At 53.0% G+C, this 18,228-nt stretch overlaps 1 protein-coding gene across 1 annotated transcript in view; it reads left to right on the top strand.

Moving 5' to 3' along the window:
* Positions 1 to 5,504: 5,504 nt before the first annotated feature.
* The window catches only part of LOC141060261 (uncharacterized), a 184,161-nt gene continuing 171,437 nt past the window's right edge, over positions 5,505 to 18,228 (top strand). The window contains exon 1 of the mRNA XM_073556485.1: positions 5,505 to 5,720. The gene's annotated coding sequence lies outside the window, so the exon portion shown is untranslated. The remainder of the gene's footprint in view (positions 5,721 to 18,228) is intronic.

Below are 18,228 nucleotides of genomic sequence, written 5' to 3'. Positions count from 1 at the left end.
ACAGGATTCAGATATGATCCTACAATAGTGAGTTGCATAACTGCTTTAATCGCCCTGGATTGGTCATTGATGACACCATTATAGATTATTGGATATCGTATAATTATATCCTTTGTGCCTTTCCCTACCCCTGTCTATGTCCTGTCTCCCCTTATATTATTTGAAGTTTATTGAATGTATGGTAAATTGTTAGTTTACGCTCCCTTGCATGGGAGATCATAACTTGGACTTGGTTTAATAAGTTTCTAAATAAAAATTTATTGAAACTAATCTGCTGAAATCTCGTTTATTTCCTCCCTTCCAGAGACCGACTGAGGCTCATAAACGGCCATGCTCCTCTCCGGTCACCGTGGGGGGTTTGGTAGAAGGATGGAGGGTTGTGCCTGTGAGTCACGGTTCACCTTCCCTATCCTTTACCCCTTATACCTGACCTGTTTATCCAATTATCCTGAGCTAAATGGTTTTACAAACTTACTGTGACACACAGGGCCGGTTTTAGGCAAAGTGGGGCCCTAGGCAAAGTTTAAAATGGGGCCCAAATGCTGACATATGGCACATCACACAGGAGCATTTCGGTTGTAGTTGCATGCGCTGAGTTCAGGCCGCTAAACAAGCATGATTGACAATATTGAAATCGTTCCACACTTGTTTCCCGGCCTCTTTCCACTGGCTGAGGAATAATGATGGGAACAGAACAATCACTATTAGATCAATCTGTCCCCAGACAGTATCATGTTATCAGCAGCACATCTACAGTTTACACCGGCGATGTGCTGCTGAGAACAATGATTTTTCTTCCGGCATAAACAATCCAATCACTCAATGAATATGCAGCATTTTGCTTGTTTAGTATTATTCACACCATAGTCCGACATATATTATAATGTGCAGTCCTCCATATAATATGTGCCCCATAGTCCTCTATATAGTATAATACACTCCCTATAGTCCTCCATATATTATTATGTGCCCCATAGTCCTCTATATAGTATAATACACTCCCTATAGTCCTCCATATATTAAAATACACTGCTCAGTCTTCCATATAGTATTATACACTTCCCATAGTCCTCCATATAGAATATAATGTAGCCCACATAGTATATAACACAGCCTCCCCCATAGAATATAATATACCCCCCAATAATATTATAACACAGCCCACATAGTATATAACACAGCCACGTTGTATATAACACAGCCTACATAGTATATAGCACAGCCCACATAGTATATTACACAGCCCACATAGTATACAGTACAGCCCACATAGTATACAGCACAGCCCACATAGTATATAGCACAGCTCACATAGTATATAGCACAGCCCACATAGTATATAGCACAGCTCACATAGTATATAGCACAGCCCACATAGTATATAGCACAGCTCACATAGTATATAGCACAGCCCACATAGTATATTACACAGCCCACATAGTATACAGCACAGCCCACATAGTATACAGCACAGCCCACATAGTATACAGCACAGCCCACATAGTATATAGCACAGCTCACATAGTATATAGCACAGCCCACATAGTATATAGCACAGCCCACATAGTATATAGCACAGCCCACATAGTATATAGCACAGTTCACATAGTATATAGCACAGCCCACATAGTATATAACACAGCCCACATAGTATATAACACAGCCCACATAGTATATAACACAGCCCACATAGTATACAGCACAGCCACATAGTATATAGCACAGCCACGTTGTATATAACACAGCCTACATAGTATATAGCACAGCCCACATAGTATATAACACAGCCCACATAGTATACAGTACAGCCCACATAGTATACAGCACAGCCCACATAGTATATAGCACAGCTCACATAGTATATAGCACAGCTCACAGAGTATATAGCACAGCCCACATAGTATATAACACAGCCCACATAGTATATAACACAGCCCACATAGTATATAACACAGCCCACATAGTATATAGCACAGCCCATAGTATATAGCACAGCCCACATAGTATATAGCACAGCCCACATAGTATATAGCACAGCCCACATAGTATATAGCACAGCCCACATAGTATACAGCACAGCCCACATAGTATACAGCACAGCCCACATAGTATACAGCACAGCCCACATAGTATACAGCACAGCCCACATAGTATACAGCACAGTCCACATAGTATATAACACAGCCCACATAGTATATAGCACAGCCACATAGTATATAACACAGTCCACATAGCATACAGCACAGCCCACATAGCATATAACACAACCCACATAGCATATAGCACAGCCCACATAGTATATAGCACGGCCCACATAGTATATAGCACGGCCCACATAGTATATAGCACGGCCCACATAGTATATAACACAGTCCACATAGTATATAGCACGGCCCACATAGTATATAGCACGGCCCACATAGTATATAGCACGGCCCACATAGTATATAGCACGGCCCACATAGTATATAGCACGGCCCACATAGTATATAGCACGGCCCACATAGTATATAGCACAGCCACATAGTATATAGCACAGCCACATAGTATATAGCACAGCCACATAGTATATAACACAGCCCACGTAGTATATAACAGTCCACGTAGTATATAGCACAGCCCACATAGTATATAGCCCAGCCCACATAGTATATAACACAGCCCACGTAGTATATAACACAGCCCACGTAGTATATAACACAGTCCACGTAGTATATAGCACAGCGACATAGTATATAGCACAGCCCACATAGTATATAGCACAGCCCACATAGTATATAGCACAGCCAAAATAGTATATAGCACAGCCCACATAGTATATAGCACAGCCCACATAGTATATAGCACGGCCCACATAGTATATAGCACAGTCCACATAGTATATAACACAGCCCACATAGTATATAGCACAGTCCACATAGTATATAGCACGGCCCACATAGCATATAGCACAGCCCACATAGTATATAGCACAGCCCACATAGTATATAGCAGGGCCCACATACTGTATATGGAGTCCACAAACTACAGTGGGGAAAATAAGTATTTGTTATGCTGGCAATTTTGCAAGTTTTCCAACCTACAAAGAATGAAGAGGTCTATAATTTTTATTGCAGGTACACTTCAACTGTGAGACAAAATGTAAAAATAAAAAACAGAAAATCACATTGTATGTTTTCTAAATAAGTAAATTAAATTTTATTGGATGAAAGTAGTAAAGTAGTATTTGATCACCTGCCAACTAGCCAGAATTCTGGCTCTCACAGACCTGTTAGTTTTTCTTTATGAAGCCTCCTACTCTGCACTCATTACCTGTATTAATTGCACCTATTTAAACTTATTACCTGTATACTAGAAACCTGTCCACACACTCAATCACACTCCCAACCTCTCCACAATGGCCAAGACCAAAGAGCTGTCCAAGGACACCAGGGAAAAAATTGTAGACCTGCACAAGGCTGGGATGAGCTACAGGACAATAGGCAAGCAGCTAGGTGAGAAGGCAACTGTTGGTGCAATTATTAGAAACATTGAAGAAATACAAGATGACTGATCTTCCGTAGTCTGGGGCTCCATGCAAGATCTCGCCTCGTAGAGTAAGGGTGATTCTGAGAAAGGTCAGGAATCAGGCCAGAACTACATGGGACGAGGACCTGGTCAATGACTTGAAGAGATCTGGGACCACAGTCTCAAACATTACAGTTAGCAATACATGATGCTGTCATGGATTAAAATCCTGCAAGGCACGCAAGGTTCCCCTGCTCATGCCAGCACATGTCCAGGCCTATTTGAAGGTCGCCAATGACCATCTGGATGATCCAGAGGAGGCATGGGAGAAGGTCAAGTGGTCAGATGAGACCAAAAGAGAATTTTTGGGTATCAACTCCATACATATGTGAGGAGGAACAAGAAGGATGAGTACAACCCCAAGAACACAGTCCCAACCGTGAAGCCTAGTGGGGGAAACATCATACTTTGGGGGTGCTTTTCTGCAAAGGGGACAGGACAACTGCAACGTATTGAAGGAAGGATGGATGGGGTCATGTACCGGGAGATTTTGGCTAACAACCTCCTTCTCTCAGTAACAGCATTGAAGATGGGTCGAGGCTGGGTCATTGAGCAGAACAATGACCCAAAACACAGAGACAGGGAAACTAAGGAGTGGCTACTAAAGAAGAATGTCAGGGTCCTGGAGTGGCCTAGCCGGTCTCCAGACCTGAACCCAACAGAAAATCTGTGGAGGAGCGGAAACTCAATGTTACCAAGCGACAGCCCCGAAGACTGAAATATCTGGAGAAGATCTGTATGGGGGGAGGGGGGCAAAAATCCTGTTTCTCTATTGTGTCAAATACTTATTTCATGCAATAAAATTCCCATTAATTCCTTAGAAATCATAGGGTGTGATCTTCTGTTATTTATTGTTAGATTCTGTCTCTCACAGGTGAAGTCTTCCTACAATAACAATTACCGACCTCTCCATTCTCTGTAGGGGGAAACCTGGAAAATCGGAAGAACATCAAAGACTTATTCTCCCTACTGTATCCTGAGAAAATGTGTTCTCCAGGAATCCAATAGCGTCTTCCCTCCCAAGCCTCGCCGGGTGGGCATGAAGCGCCGGACAGTCATCGGGAATTGTCGGACACATTTTGGGGCCATTCTTACCTATTTCCCCTTGTATAAAGGTAAACTCTGGGGAGAAAACTATTTTTTGTGGTAAAATGTTTCTTCATCGCCCAATGGTATAAAATTCTGGGCCACAGATGAGTAATTGAGAGGTGGCGGGTGTAACATGGCGCCTCTTATTGGGGGCTCTGATAATGTGACATGGCCCCTAACACCATAAGAGCAGACTCGGCCCTGTCAGACGGCGCTCCTTCCCTCCTGAGGAGTGTCCGGCCCCTTATGGGGTATCGGCGCTCAGGGGAAATTGTGGAACAAGTGGTTTCTGTTTTCTCCTCTTCTCCCGTGTGATAATTACAGACTTGGGGACGGAGCGACATTTTAGTGGCAACATTTCATTCCTCCGCTCAATGTTACACAATTCTGTGACCCCTGAGGGTTAATAATCCTCCCTGCCCCCTAGATGAGTCCCCCAGAGGTGGAGGGGGTAACACGGGGCCACTTGTGGGGTCTCTGCTGTTCTGGTGTCAGAGCTCTTCACACGTCACACGGCGTCCGCCGTCTATCCCAGCCACAATGGCGCCCCTTCCCTCCCGAGCCTGTGGGGTATCGGCACTCAGGAGACACGGCGCACTGTGCGGCCTCAGCGCTCCTGTCACCTGTAGGACAATGATACATTGGGGGAAAGTCACATTTCTGTGAGGAAAACAGGAAAATTGTCATTTCTTCCTTCCACATTGCTGAAATTCCTGTCACACTGTCCGAATTCAGAGATTGTCCTGTCAGAAAGGAGAAGACAGGGAGCGAAAGGGTTAATAGGACTCACAGGAGGAACCGGCCCAGAAAGCAGAAGATCCAGGAGCGTCTGCCACATATATGACTGCTCTGTGTGCACAGGACCTGTGATGAGGTCACAGGAGGGGAGGAGTCAGGGGTCACATGATCAGGGGCCTCAGTGTCTGCCACATCCCCGCCGGAAGACATTACATGTGACTGGATGGTACAGGACCTGCGGTGACGTCACGACTATGTGGCGCAATGGGGGAGGAGCCAGAGAGTTTGCAGGCTGAAAGCTGAAAGATATGGGAAACTTGTGAGAGGTAATGGCGGGAACAGGGAACATGGGGAGGACAGGGGGTGTGTGATAGAGGGAAGCAGGAGGGTGCAGGGGGGGTGTGATAGAGGGGAGCGAGAGGGTGCAGGGGGTGTGTGATAGAGGGGAGCGAGAGGGCGCAGGGGGTGTGTGATAGAGGGGAGCGAGAGGGTGCAGGGGGTGTGTGATAGGAGCGAGAGGGTGCAGGGTGTGTTTGATAGAGGGGAGCAAGAGGGTGCAGGGGGTGTGTGATAGAGGGGAGCGAGAGGGTGCAGGGGGTGTGTGATAGGAGCGAGAGGGTGCAGGGTGTGTTTGATAGAGGGGAGCAGGAGGGGGCAGGGGGTGTGTGATAGAGGGGAGCGAGAGGGTGCAGGGGGTGTGTGATAGAGGGGAGCGAGAGGGTGCAGGGGGTGTGTGATAGAGGGGAGCGAGAGGGTGCAGGGGGTGTGTGATAGAGGGGAGCGAGAGGGTGCAGGGGGTGTGTGATAGAGGGGAGCGAGAGGGTGCAGGGGGTGTGTGATAGAGGGGAGCGAGAGGGGGCAGGGGGTGTGTGATAGAGGGGAGCGAGAGGGGGCAGGGGGTGTGTGATAGAGGGGAGCGGGAGGGCGCAGGGGGTGTGTGATAGAGGGGAGCGGGAGGGCGCAGGGGGTGTGTGATAGAGGGGAGCGAGAGGGTGCAGGGGGTGTGTGATAGAGGGGAGCGAGAGGGTGCAGGGGGTGTGTGATAGAGGGGAGCGAGAGGGTGCAGGGGGTGTGTGATAGAGGGGAGCGAGAGGGCGCAGGGGGTGTGTGATAGAGGGGAGCGAGAGGGTGCAGGGGGTGTGTGATAGGAGCGAGAGGGTGCAGGGTGTGTTTGATAGAGGGGAGCAAGAGGGTGCAGGGGGTGTGTGATAGAGGGGAGCGAGAGGGTGCAGGGGGTGTGTGATAGAGGGGAGCGAGAGGGTGCAGGGGGTGTGTGATAGGAGCGAGAGGGTGCAGGGTGTGTTTGATAGAGGGGAGCAGGAGGGGGCAGGGGGTGTGTGATAGAGGGGAGCGAGAGGGTGCAGGGGGTGTGTGATAGAGGGGAGCGAGAGGGTGCAGGGGGTGTGTGATAGAGGGGAGCGAGAGGGTGCAGGGGGTGTGTGATAGAGGGGAGCGAGAGGGTGCAGGGGGTGTGTGATAGAGGGGAGCGAGAGGGGGCAGGGGGTGTGTGATAGAGGGGAGCGGGAGGGCGCAGGGGGTGTGTGATAGAGGGGAGCGGGAGGGCGCAGGGGGTGTGTGATAGAGGGGAGCGAGAGGGGGCAGGGGGTGTGTGATAGAGGGGAGCGGGAGGGCGCAGGGGGTGTGTGATAGAGGGGAGCGAGAGGGGGCAGGGGGTGTGTGATAGAGGGGAGCGAGAGGGGGCAGGGGGTGTGTGATAGAGGGGAGCGAGAGGGCGCAGGGGGTGTGTGATAGAGGGGAGCGGGAGGGCGCAGGGGGTGTGTGATAGAGGGGAGCGAGAGGGTGCAGGGGGTGTGTGATAGAGGGGAGCGAGAGGGTGCAGGGGGTGTGTGATAGAGGGGAGCGAGAGGGTGCAGGGGGTGTGTGATAGAGGGGAGCAGGAGGGTGCAGGGGGTGTGTGATAGAGGGGAGCGAGAGGGTGCAGGGGGTGTGTGATAGAGGGGAGCAGGAGGGTGCAGGGGGTGTGTGATAGAGGGGAGCAGGAGGGTGCAGGGGGTGTGTGATAGAGGGGAGCAGGAGGGTGCAGGGGGTGTGTGATAGAGGGGAGCAGGAGGGTGCAGGGGGTGTGTGATAGAGGGGAGCAGGAGGGTGCAGGGGGTGTGTGATAGAGGGGAGCGAGAGGGTGCAGGGGGTGTGTGATAGAGGGGAGCGAGAGGGTGCAGGGGGTGTGTGATAGAGGGGAGCGAGAGGGTGCAGGGGGTGTGTGATAGAGGGGAGCGAGAGGGTGCAGGGGGTGTGTGATAGAGGGGAGCGAGAGGGTGCAGGGGGTGTGTGATAGAGGGGAGCGAGAGGGTGCAGGGGGTGTGTGATAGAGGGGAGCGAGAGGGTGCAGGGGGTGTGTGATAGAGGGGAGCAGGAGGGTGCAGGGGGTGTGTGATAGAGGGGAGCAGGAGGGTGCAGGGGGTGTGTGATAGAGGGGAGCAGGAGGGTGCAGGGGGTGTGTGATAGAGGGGAGCAGGAGGGTGCAGGGGGTGTGTGATAGAGGGGAGCAAGAGGGTGCAGGGGGTGTGTGATAGAGGGGAGCAAGAGGGGGCAGGGGGTGTGTGATAGAGGGGAGCGAGAGGGTGCAGGGGATGTGTGATAGAGGGGTGCAGGGGGTGTGTGATAGAGGGGAGTGAGAGGGTGCAGGGGGTGTGTGATAGAGGGGTGCAGGGGGTGTGTGATAGAGGGGAGCGAGAGGGTGCAGGGGGTGTGTGATAGAGGGGAGCGAGAGGGTGCAGGGGGTGTGTGATAGAGAGGAGCGAGAGGGTGCAGGGGGTGTGTGATAGAGGGGAGCAGGAGGGTGCGGGGGTGTGTGATAGAGAGGAGCGAGAGGGTGCAGGGGGTGTGTGATAGAGGGGTGCAGGGGGTGTGTGATAGAGAGGAGCGAGAGGGTGCAGGGTGTGTTTGATAGAGGGGAGCGAGAGGGTGCAGGGGGGGTGTGATAGAGAGGAGCGAGAGGGTGCAGGGGGTGTGTGATAGAGGGGAGCGAGAGGGTGCAGGGGGTGTAGATAGAGGAGAGCGAGAGGGTGCAGGGGGTGTGTGATAGAGGAGAGCGAGAGGGTGCAGGGGGTGTGTGATAGAGGAGAGCAAGAGGGTGCAGGGGGTGTGTGATAGAGGGGAGCAAGAGGGTGCAGGGGGTGTGTGATAGAGGGGAGCAAGAGGGTGCAGGGGGTGTGTGATAGAGGGGCGCAGGGGGTGTGTGATAGAGGAGAGCAGGAGGGTGCAGGGGATGTGTGATAGAGGGGTGCAGGGGGTGTGTGATAGAGGGGTGCAGGGGGTGTGTGATAGAGGGGTGCAGGGGGTGTGTGATAGAGGGGAACGAGAGGGGTGCAGGGGGTGTGTGATAGAGGGGTGCAGGGGGTGTGTGATAGAGGGGAGCGAGAGGGTGCAGGGGGTGTGTGATAGAGGGGTGCAGGGGGTGTGTTATAGAGGGGAGCGAGAGGGTGCAGGGGGTGTGTGATAGAGAGGAGCGAGAGGGTGCAGGGGGTGTGTGATAGAGGGGAGCAGGAGGGTGCTGGGGTGTGTGATAGAGGGGAGCAGGAGGGTGCTGGGGTGTGTGATAGAGAGGAGCGAGAGGGTGCAGGGGGTGTGTGATAGAGGGGTGCAGGGGGTGTGTGATAGAGGGGAGCGAGAGGGTGCAGGGGGTGTGTGATAGAGGGGTGCAGGGGGTGTGTTATAGAGGGGAGCGAGAGGGTGCAGGGGGTGTGTGATAGAGAGGAGCGAGAGGGTGCAGGGGGTGTGTGATAGAGGGGAGCAGGAGGGTGCTGGGGTGTGTGATAGAGAGGAGCGAGAGGGTGCAGGGGGTGTGTGATAGAGGGGTGCAGGGGGTGTGTGATAGAGGGGAGCGAGAGGGCGCAGGGGGTGTGTGATAGAGGGGAGCGAGAGGGCGCAGGGGGTGTGTGATAGAGGAGAGCGAGAGGGCGCAGGGGGTGTGTGATAGAGGAGAGCAGGAGGGTGCAGGGGATGTGTGATAGAGGGGTGCAGGGGGTGTGTGATAGAGGGGAGTGAGAGGGTGCAGGGGGTGTGTGATAGAGGGGTGCAGGGGGTGTGTGATAGAGGGGAGCGAGAGGGTGCAGGGGGTGTGTGATAGAGAGGAGCGAGAGGGTGCAGGGGGTGTGTGATAGAGAGGAGCGAGAGGGTGCAGGGGGTGTGTGATAGAGGGGAGCGAGAGGGTGCAGGGGGTGTGTGATAGGAGCGAGAGGGTGCAGGGTGTGTTTGATAGAGGGGAGCAAGAGGGTGCAGGGGGGGTGTGATAGAGGGGAGCGAGAGGGTGCAGGGGGTGTGTGATAGAGGGGAGCGAGAGGGTGCAGGGGGTGTGTGATAGAGGGGAGCGAGAGGGTGCAGGGGGTGTGTGATAGAGGGGAGCGAGAGGGTGCAGGGGGTGTGTGATAGAGGGGAGCAAGAGGGTGCAGGGGGTGTGTAATAGAGGGGAGCGAGAGGGCGCAGGGGGTGTGTGATAGAGGGGAGCGAGAGGGTGCAGGGGGTGTGTGATAGAGGAGAGCAGGAGGGTGCAGGGGATGTGTGATAGAGGGGTGCAGGGGGTGTGTGATAGAGGGGAGCGAGAGGGGTGCAGGGGGTGTGTGATAGAGGGAAGCGAGAGGGTGCAGGGGGTGTGTGATAGAGGGGTGCAGGGGGTGTGTGATAGAGGGGAGCGAGAGGGTGCAGGGGGGGTGTGATAGAGGGGAGCAGGAGGGTGCGGGGGGGTGTGATAGAGAGGAGCGAGAGGGTGCAGGGGGTGTGTGATAGAGGGGTGCAGGGGGTGTGTGATAGAGGGGAGCGAGAGGGTGCAGGGGGTGTGTGATAGAGAGGAGCGAGAGGGTGCAGGGTGTGTTTGATAGAGGGGAGCAAGAGGGTGCAGGGGGGGTGTGATAGAGAGGAGCGAGAGGGTGCAGGGGGGGTGTGATAGAGAGGAGCGAGAGGGTGCAGGGGGTGTGTGATAGAGGGGAGCGAGAGGGTGCAGGGGGTGTGTGATAGAGGAGAGCGAGAGGGATCAGGGGGTGTGTGATAGAGGGGAGCGAGAGGGTGCAGGGGGTGTGTGATAGAGGGGAGCGAGAGGGTGCAGGGGGTGTGTGATGGAGGGGAGCGACAGGGTGCAGGGGGTGTGTGATGGAGGGGAGCGAGAGGGTGCAGGGGGTGTGTGATAGAGGGGAGCGAGAGGGTGCAGGGGGTGTGTGATAGAGGGGAGCGAGAGGGTGCAGGGGGTGTGTGATAGAGGGGAGCGAGAGGGTGCAGGGGGTGTGTGATAGAGGGGAGCGAGAGGGTGCAGGGGGTGTGTGATAGAGGGGAGCGAGACGGTGCAGGGGGTGTGTGATAGAGGGGAGCGAGACGGTGCAGGGGGTGTGTGATAGAGGGGAGCGAGAGGGTGCAGGGGGTGTGTGATAGAGGGGAGCGAGAGGGTGCAGGGGGTGTGTGATAGAGGGGTGCAGGGGGTGTGTGATAGAGGGGTGCAGGGGGTGTGTGATAGAGGGGAGCAAGAGGGTGCAGGGGGTGTGTGATAGAGGAGAGCAAGAGGGTGCAGGGGGTGTGTGATAGAGGGGTGCAGGGGGTGTGTGATAGAGGGGAGCGAGAGGGTGCAGGGGGTGTGTGTGATAGAGGGGAGCAGGAGGGTGCAGGGGGTGTGTGATAGAGGGTAGCGAGAGGGTGCAGGGGGTTTGTGATAGAGGGTAGCGAGAGGGTGCAGGGGGTGTGTGATAGAGGGGAGCGAGAGGGTGCAGGGTGTGTGTGATAGAGGGGAGCGAGAGGGTGCAGGGTGTGTGTGATAGAGGGGAGCGAGAGGGTGCAGGGGGTGTGTGATAGAGGGGAGCAAGAGGGGTGCAGGGAGTGTGTGTGATAGAGGGGAGCAAGAGGGTGCAGGGAGTGTGTGATAGAGGGGTGCAGGTAGTGTGTGTGATAGAGGGGAGCAAGAGGGCGCAGGGAGTGTGTGACAGAGGGGAGCAAGAGGATGCAGGGAGTGTGTGATAGAGGGTGCAGGGGGTGTGTGATAGAGGGGAGCAAGAGGGGTGCAGGGAGTGTGTGTGATAGAGGGGAGCAAGAGGGTGCAGGGAGTGTGTGATAGAGGGGAGCAAGAGGGCGCAGGGGGTGTGTGATAGAGGGGAGCGAGAGGGTGCAGGGGGTGTGTGATAGAGGGGAGCGAGAGGGTGCAGGGGGGTGTGATAGAGGGGAGCTGGAGGGTGCAGGGTGTGTGTGATAGAGGGCGCAGGGGGTGTGTGATAGAGGGGAGCGAGAGGGTGCAGGGTGTGTGTGATAGAGGGGAGCGAGAGGGTGCAGGGTGTGTGTGATAGAGGGGAGCAGGAGGGTGCAGGGTGTGTGTGATAGAGGGGAGCGAGAGGGTGCAGGGGGTGTGTGATAGGGTGCAGGGGGTGTGTGATAGAGGGGAGCAAGAGGGGTGCAGGGAGTGTGTGTGATAGTGGGGAGCAAGAGGGTGCAGGGAGTGTGTGATAGAGGGGTGCAGGTAGTGTGTGTGACAGAGGGGAGCAAGAGGGCGCAGGGAGTGTGTGACAGAGGGGAGCAAGAGGATGCAGGGAGTGTGTGATAGAGGGGAGCAAGAGGGTGCAGGGGGTGTGTGATAGGGGGAGCAAGAGGGGTGCAGGGAGTGTGTGTGATAGAGGGGAGCAAGAGGGTGCAGGGAGTGTGTGATAGAGGGGAGCAAGAGGGTGCAGGGGGTGTGATAGAGGGGAGCGAGAGGGCGCAGGGGGGGTGTGATAGAGGGGAGCGGGAGGGCGCTGGGGGGGTGTGATAGAGGGGAGCGAGAGGGCGCAGGGGGGTGTGATAGAGGGGAGCGGGAGGGTGCAGGTAGTGTGTGTGATAGAGGGGAGCAAGAGGGCGCAGGTAGTGTGTGACAGAGGGGAGCAAGAGGATGCAGGGAGTGTGTGATAGAGGGGAGCAAGAGCGTGCAGGGGGTGTGTGATAGAGGGGAGCAAGAGGGTGCAGGGGGTGTGTGATAGAGGGGAGCAAGAGGGTGCAGGGGGTGTGTGATAGAGGGGAGCGAGAGGGTGCATGAGACAGGGGCGCAGGGTGCGGGAGATGGAGGGGTGTAGGGTATGTGCAGTTCCAGCCTCCAGTGACAGGTGAGTGATGGGAGTGGCGGTGTTGCACTGATCAGACATTGATCACCCATCCTAAGGATACGGATCGGTCATCGGTGGTAAAGTCGTGGCCTCAGTACACAATCTTATCCTGTCTGTCGCTCAGTGGTCGGACATGTTGCTCGTGCAGTGTGTGAGTGACAGGCTGTTCTGTGCATTCGGGGGCTGTCGGGCTTAGATCTGACCCCACAGAGCAGCGGTCAGTGATGTGGCTGATGGGGTCAGTGACTATAATGGGGCAGAGTCGGCCTCTGCTCGGTCCTCCATCATTTTTGGCTGGATACACCTAGCTGAGGCAGGTGATTGCCAAGGAGGCGTCTGGCTCCAGATTGTACAGCGAGCCCAAACATCCCGCCAATACCATAAAGGGGCGCTCAGACTTAGAACAAGAGTCTGTATTCACGCTGTGACGGTTCCCTGATACCAGAGAGCGACCCCGTGCCCTTACACATGTGATTTCCTACCGGGGGTCACAGGCCGGTCCCATGTATCCTGCTTCTCTCAGTAATAGTGAATTGATGGCATTTGTTTCTCAGTGATGACCTTGAATAACCCGTGACCTTCCGAGGGTTTTGTATTGGGTGAAGTGACGCCTCTTCAGTGACACAAAACTGGAGAGAAACAATGTAACAACGTGGAGAACAGTCAGTGGCTTCTCTCAGTAACACACGGTGTGCTAATCTAGGGGTCTAGGGTCAGAGTGTCGCCGAGCGCGCTGAGATCTGCCGGTGTGGCTGACCGTAGTCTAATGTGTATGGGGACAGTAACTACTCTGTAATGGGAACGGCTCTTATCAGCATCTGTCACTCAGCTGTGTATAACCACGTACGTGTAAGATGGTGCCAGTGTCATCAGTGTACGGTCCGCGGTAATGACGGGAACAGGGAAGATGAGGCCAGGGTGTGTGATAGAGGGGAGCAAGAGGGTGCAGGGGGTGTGTGACAGGGGAGCAAGAGGGTGCAGGGGGTGTGTGATAGGAGCGGGGGGTGTGATAGAGGGGAGCAAGAGGGTGCAGGGGGTGTGTGACAGAGGGGAGCAAGAGGGTGCAGGGGGTGTGTGACAGAGGGGAGCAAGAGGGTGCAGGGGGTGTGTGACGGGAGCAAGAGGGTGCAGGGGGTGTGTGACAGAGGGGAGCAAGAGGGTGCAGGGGGTGTGTGATAGAGGGGAACAAGAGGGTGTGATAGAGGGGAGCAAGAGGGTGCAGGTGGGGTGTGATAGAGGGGAGCAAGAGGGTGCAGGTGGGGTGTGATAGAGGGGAGCAAGAGGGCGCAGGGGGGGTGTGATAAAGGGGAGCGAGAGGGTGCAGGGGGTGTGTGATAGAGGGGAGCGAGAGGGTGCAGGGGGGGTGTGATAGAGGGGAGCGAGAGGGTGCAGGGGGTGTGTGATAGAGGGGATCAAACCCCCTGCACCCTCTTGCACCCCTCTATCACACACACCCTGTGTGTGACACAGTCCGTGTGTCATCAGTGTGCGGTCCGCGCGCCCGTTTTTACCATCAGTTATCGTCAGTGGTTTTCACAGATGGGTAAATAAATGATGGGGCTCTGTTATACTTTGCAGTGTTAATCACAGGCAGCACACGGATGGCGCACACGCTGTATACTAATACTACCCGTGTGATAGGTTTTCTGGACCCATAGACTTGTATTAGCACTTTTCATATGTTGTGCTGTAAAAAAACAGAGAAATCTCTGTAAGTTTTGCCCAGGCGCACAGTGAGAAATCACATCCATGTGGCCTCATAGACTATAATGGTGTCCTGTAGGTGTGAAAACTCCGGAGAGAATTTGTCCGTGTGACACTGACGGCTGCAGGAGACTGTTGTCTGACTTCCCAATAGGGGGAGCGACCACTCACAGCGCCTCGGGCAGCATCAATGCCAAATACGGCGCCGGGTTGGGTCGTCCTTCCCACATATAAATTCTGACATTAGCATATAATCACATATAGGCCGGGGTCAGACATAAGAGAAACTCGCACGAGGCTCGCTCCTCAATACCCGGCACTGCCGCCGGCACTCGGGACCGGAGCGTTCAGCTCCATGGATTTCTATGTGCTGCGGTCCGAGGGCCGGCGGCAGTGCCGGGTATTGAGGAGCGAGACTCGTGCGAGATTCTCCCAAGTGTGACCCCGGCCTCAGCCGGACTCTGGAAGGGAGGAAATAACCGAGATTTGGGCATTTTAGCTCCTGGTGTGGAGTCGATAGCACAATCATATGCCGCCATATAGTAGACGGCCGGTAACTGGGATAATTCCCTCATGTGTGGGGTCTATTTCCCTCCAGAGACATCACACGTTACATTCCACACATAACACTGTGTAGAAAAGGCGGCGCGGGGTAATTGTGCCAGTAGTGAGGGGCGAATAATGGCGGGAATGTCACTGACTGAGGAGAAGGCTCCATGGAGGTCTGCACTCCGGAGATCATGTGACCCCTGACTCCTCCCCTCCTGTGACCTCATCACAGGTCCTGTGCACAGAGCAGCCATATATGTGGAGTGCGGCTCTGCAGGTGGAGGTATGTGAAGATTACCCCCCATTACTGAGCGCGGGGGGGACATTAACCCCTTCTGCGCTGAGACTCTTTATAAGAATCATCACGTTTCTGTTTCCTGTAATAGATACATACGACCCCACTATGGAAGACAGGCAGTGAGGAGACGGAGTGTTCTCATAGTACAGGGCCCCTTTCTTGGCCCCACACAGTGTAATGCCCCCATTATGCCCCACAGGCAGGGTTCTGCCCCACACCCAGCTGCCTCGGGCACTTTACCATGGCCGATACCTCAGATTCCTCCTCGCACTCCTTTCCTTTGGGGCTATGGACTTTATAATAACAGTAAACTGGGTCATCAAGGTCACCTGACCTGGTGCACCATCTAGACTCTTCCTTCCTGAAACTCTCCCTCTTCCCATTGATTCCACATAGTCCCGTCTGGACGGCAGATGGCAGTCTATGTACAAATGCCGCACAGCCCTGAGGATTTGTTCTTATGACGCCATTTCTAACACCCCTTATGTGATATATGGTGCCGCTCACACAGTATAATCTTCTCACAGTATCACCATCCCCCCACACACAGTATAATCTTCTCACAGTATCACCATCCCCCCACACACAGTATAATCTTCTCACAGTATCACCATCCCCCCACACACAGTATAATCTTCTCACAGTATCACCATCCCACCACACACAGTATAATCTTCTCACAGTATCACCATCCCACCACACACAGTATAATCTTCTCACAGTATCACCATCCCACCACACACAGTATAATCTTCTCACAGTACCACCATCCCACCACACACAGTATAATCTTCTCACAGTATCACCATCCCACCACACAGTATAATCTTCTCACAGTATCACCATCCCACCACACACAGTATAATGTTCTCACAGTATCACCATCCCCCCACACACAGTATAATCTTCTCACAGTATCACCATCCCACCACACACAGTATAATCTCACAGTACCACCATCCCACAACACACAGTATATTCTGCTCACAGTATCACCATCCCACCACACACAGTATAATCTCACAGTATCACCATCCCACCACACACAGTATAATGTTCTCACAGTATCACCATCCCACCACACACAGTATAATCTCACAGTATCACCATCCCACCACACACAGTATAATCTTCTCACAGTATCACCATCCCACCACACAGTATAATCTTCTCACAGTATCACCATCCCACCACACACAGTATAATGTTCTCACAGTATCACCATCCCACCACACACAGTATAATGTTCTCACAGTATCACCATCCCACCACACACAGTATAATCTCACAGTATCACCATCCCACCACACACAGTATAATCTTCTCACAGTATCACCATCCCACCACACACAGTATAATCTTCTCACAGTATCACCATCCCACCACACACAGTATAATCTTCTCACAGTATCACCTTCCCACCACACACAGTATAATCTTCTCACAGTACCACCATCCCCCCACACACAGTATAATCTTCTCACAGTATCACCATGCCCCCACACACAGTATAATCTCACAGTATCACCATCCCACCACACACAGTATAATCTTCTCACAGTACCACCATCCCACCACACAGTATAATCTTCTCACAGTATCACCATCCCACCACACACAGTATAATCTTCTCACAGTATCACCATCCCACCACACACATTATAATATTCTCACAGTATCACCATCCCACCACACAGTATAATATTCTCACAGTATCACCATCCCACCACACACAGTATAATCTTCTCATAGTATCACCATCCCACCACACACAGTATAATCTTCTCACAGTATCACCATCCCACCACACACAGTATAATCTTCTCACAGTATCACCATCCCACCACACACAGTATAATCTTCTCACAGTATCACCATCCCACCACACAGTATAATCTTCTCACAGTATCACCATCCCACCACACACAGTATAATCTTCTCACAGTATCACCATCCCACCACACACAGTATAATCTCACAGTATCACCATCCCCCACACACAGTATAATTTTCTCATAGTATCACCATCCCACCACACATAGTATAATCTTCTCATAGTATCACCATCCCACCACACACAGTATAATCTTCTCACAGTATCACCATCCCACCACACACAGTATAATCTCACAGTATCACCATCCCACCACACACAGAATAATCTTCTCACAGTATCACGATCCCACCACACACAGTATAATCTTCTCACAGTATCACCATCCCACCACACACAGTATAATCTCACAGTATCACCATCCCTCCACACACAGTATAATCTCACAGTATCACCATCCCACCACACACAGTATAATCTTCTCACAGTATCACCATCCCACCACACACAGTATAATCTTCTCACAGTATCACCATCCCACCACACACAGTATAATCTTCTCACAGTATCACCATCCCACCACACACAGTGTAATCTCACAGTATCACCATCCCTCCACACACAGTATAATCTTTTCACAGTATCACCATCCCACCACACACAGTATAATCTTCTCACAGTATTACCATCCCCCCACACACAGTATAATCTTCTCACAGTATCACCATCCCACCACACACAGTATAATCTTCTCACAGTATCACCATCCCACCACACACAGTATAATCTTCTCACAGTATCAGCATCCCACCACACACAGTATAACCATCCCACCACACACAGTATAATCTTCTCACAGTATCACCATCCCCCACACACAGTATAATCTTCTCACAGTATCACCATCCCACCACACACAGTATAATCTTCTCACAGTATCACCATCCCACCACACACAGTATAATCTCACAGTATCACCATCCCTCCACACACAGTATAATCTTCTCACAGTATCACCATCCCACCACACAGTATAATCTTCTCACAGTATCACCATCCCCCACACACAGTATAATCTTCTCACAGTATCACCATCCCACCACACACAGTATAATCTTCTCACAGTATCACCATCCCACCACACACAGTATAATCTCACAGTATCACCATCCCTCCACACACAGTATAATCTTCTCACAGTATCACCATCCCCCCACACACAGTATAATCTTCTCACAGTATCACCATCCCACCACACACAGTATAATCTCACAGTATCACCATCCCACCACACACAGTATAATCTTATCACAGTATCACCATCCCACCACACACAGTATAATCTTCTCACAGTACCACCATCCCACCACACACATTATAAT

This window comes from Dendrobates tinctorius, unplaced genomic scaffold (genome assembly GCF_039654945.1).
Source record: "Dendrobates tinctorius isolate UK_male_01 unplaced genomic scaffold, ASM3965494v1 ptg000233l, whole genome shotgun sequence".
Classification (NCBI taxonomy): domain Eukaryota; kingdom Metazoa; phylum Chordata; class Amphibia; order Anura; family Dendrobatidae; genus Dendrobates; species Dendrobates tinctorius.
The sequence above is the reverse complement of the archived record's forward strand: the minus strand, read 5'-3'. Positions and strand labels throughout refer to the sequence as shown.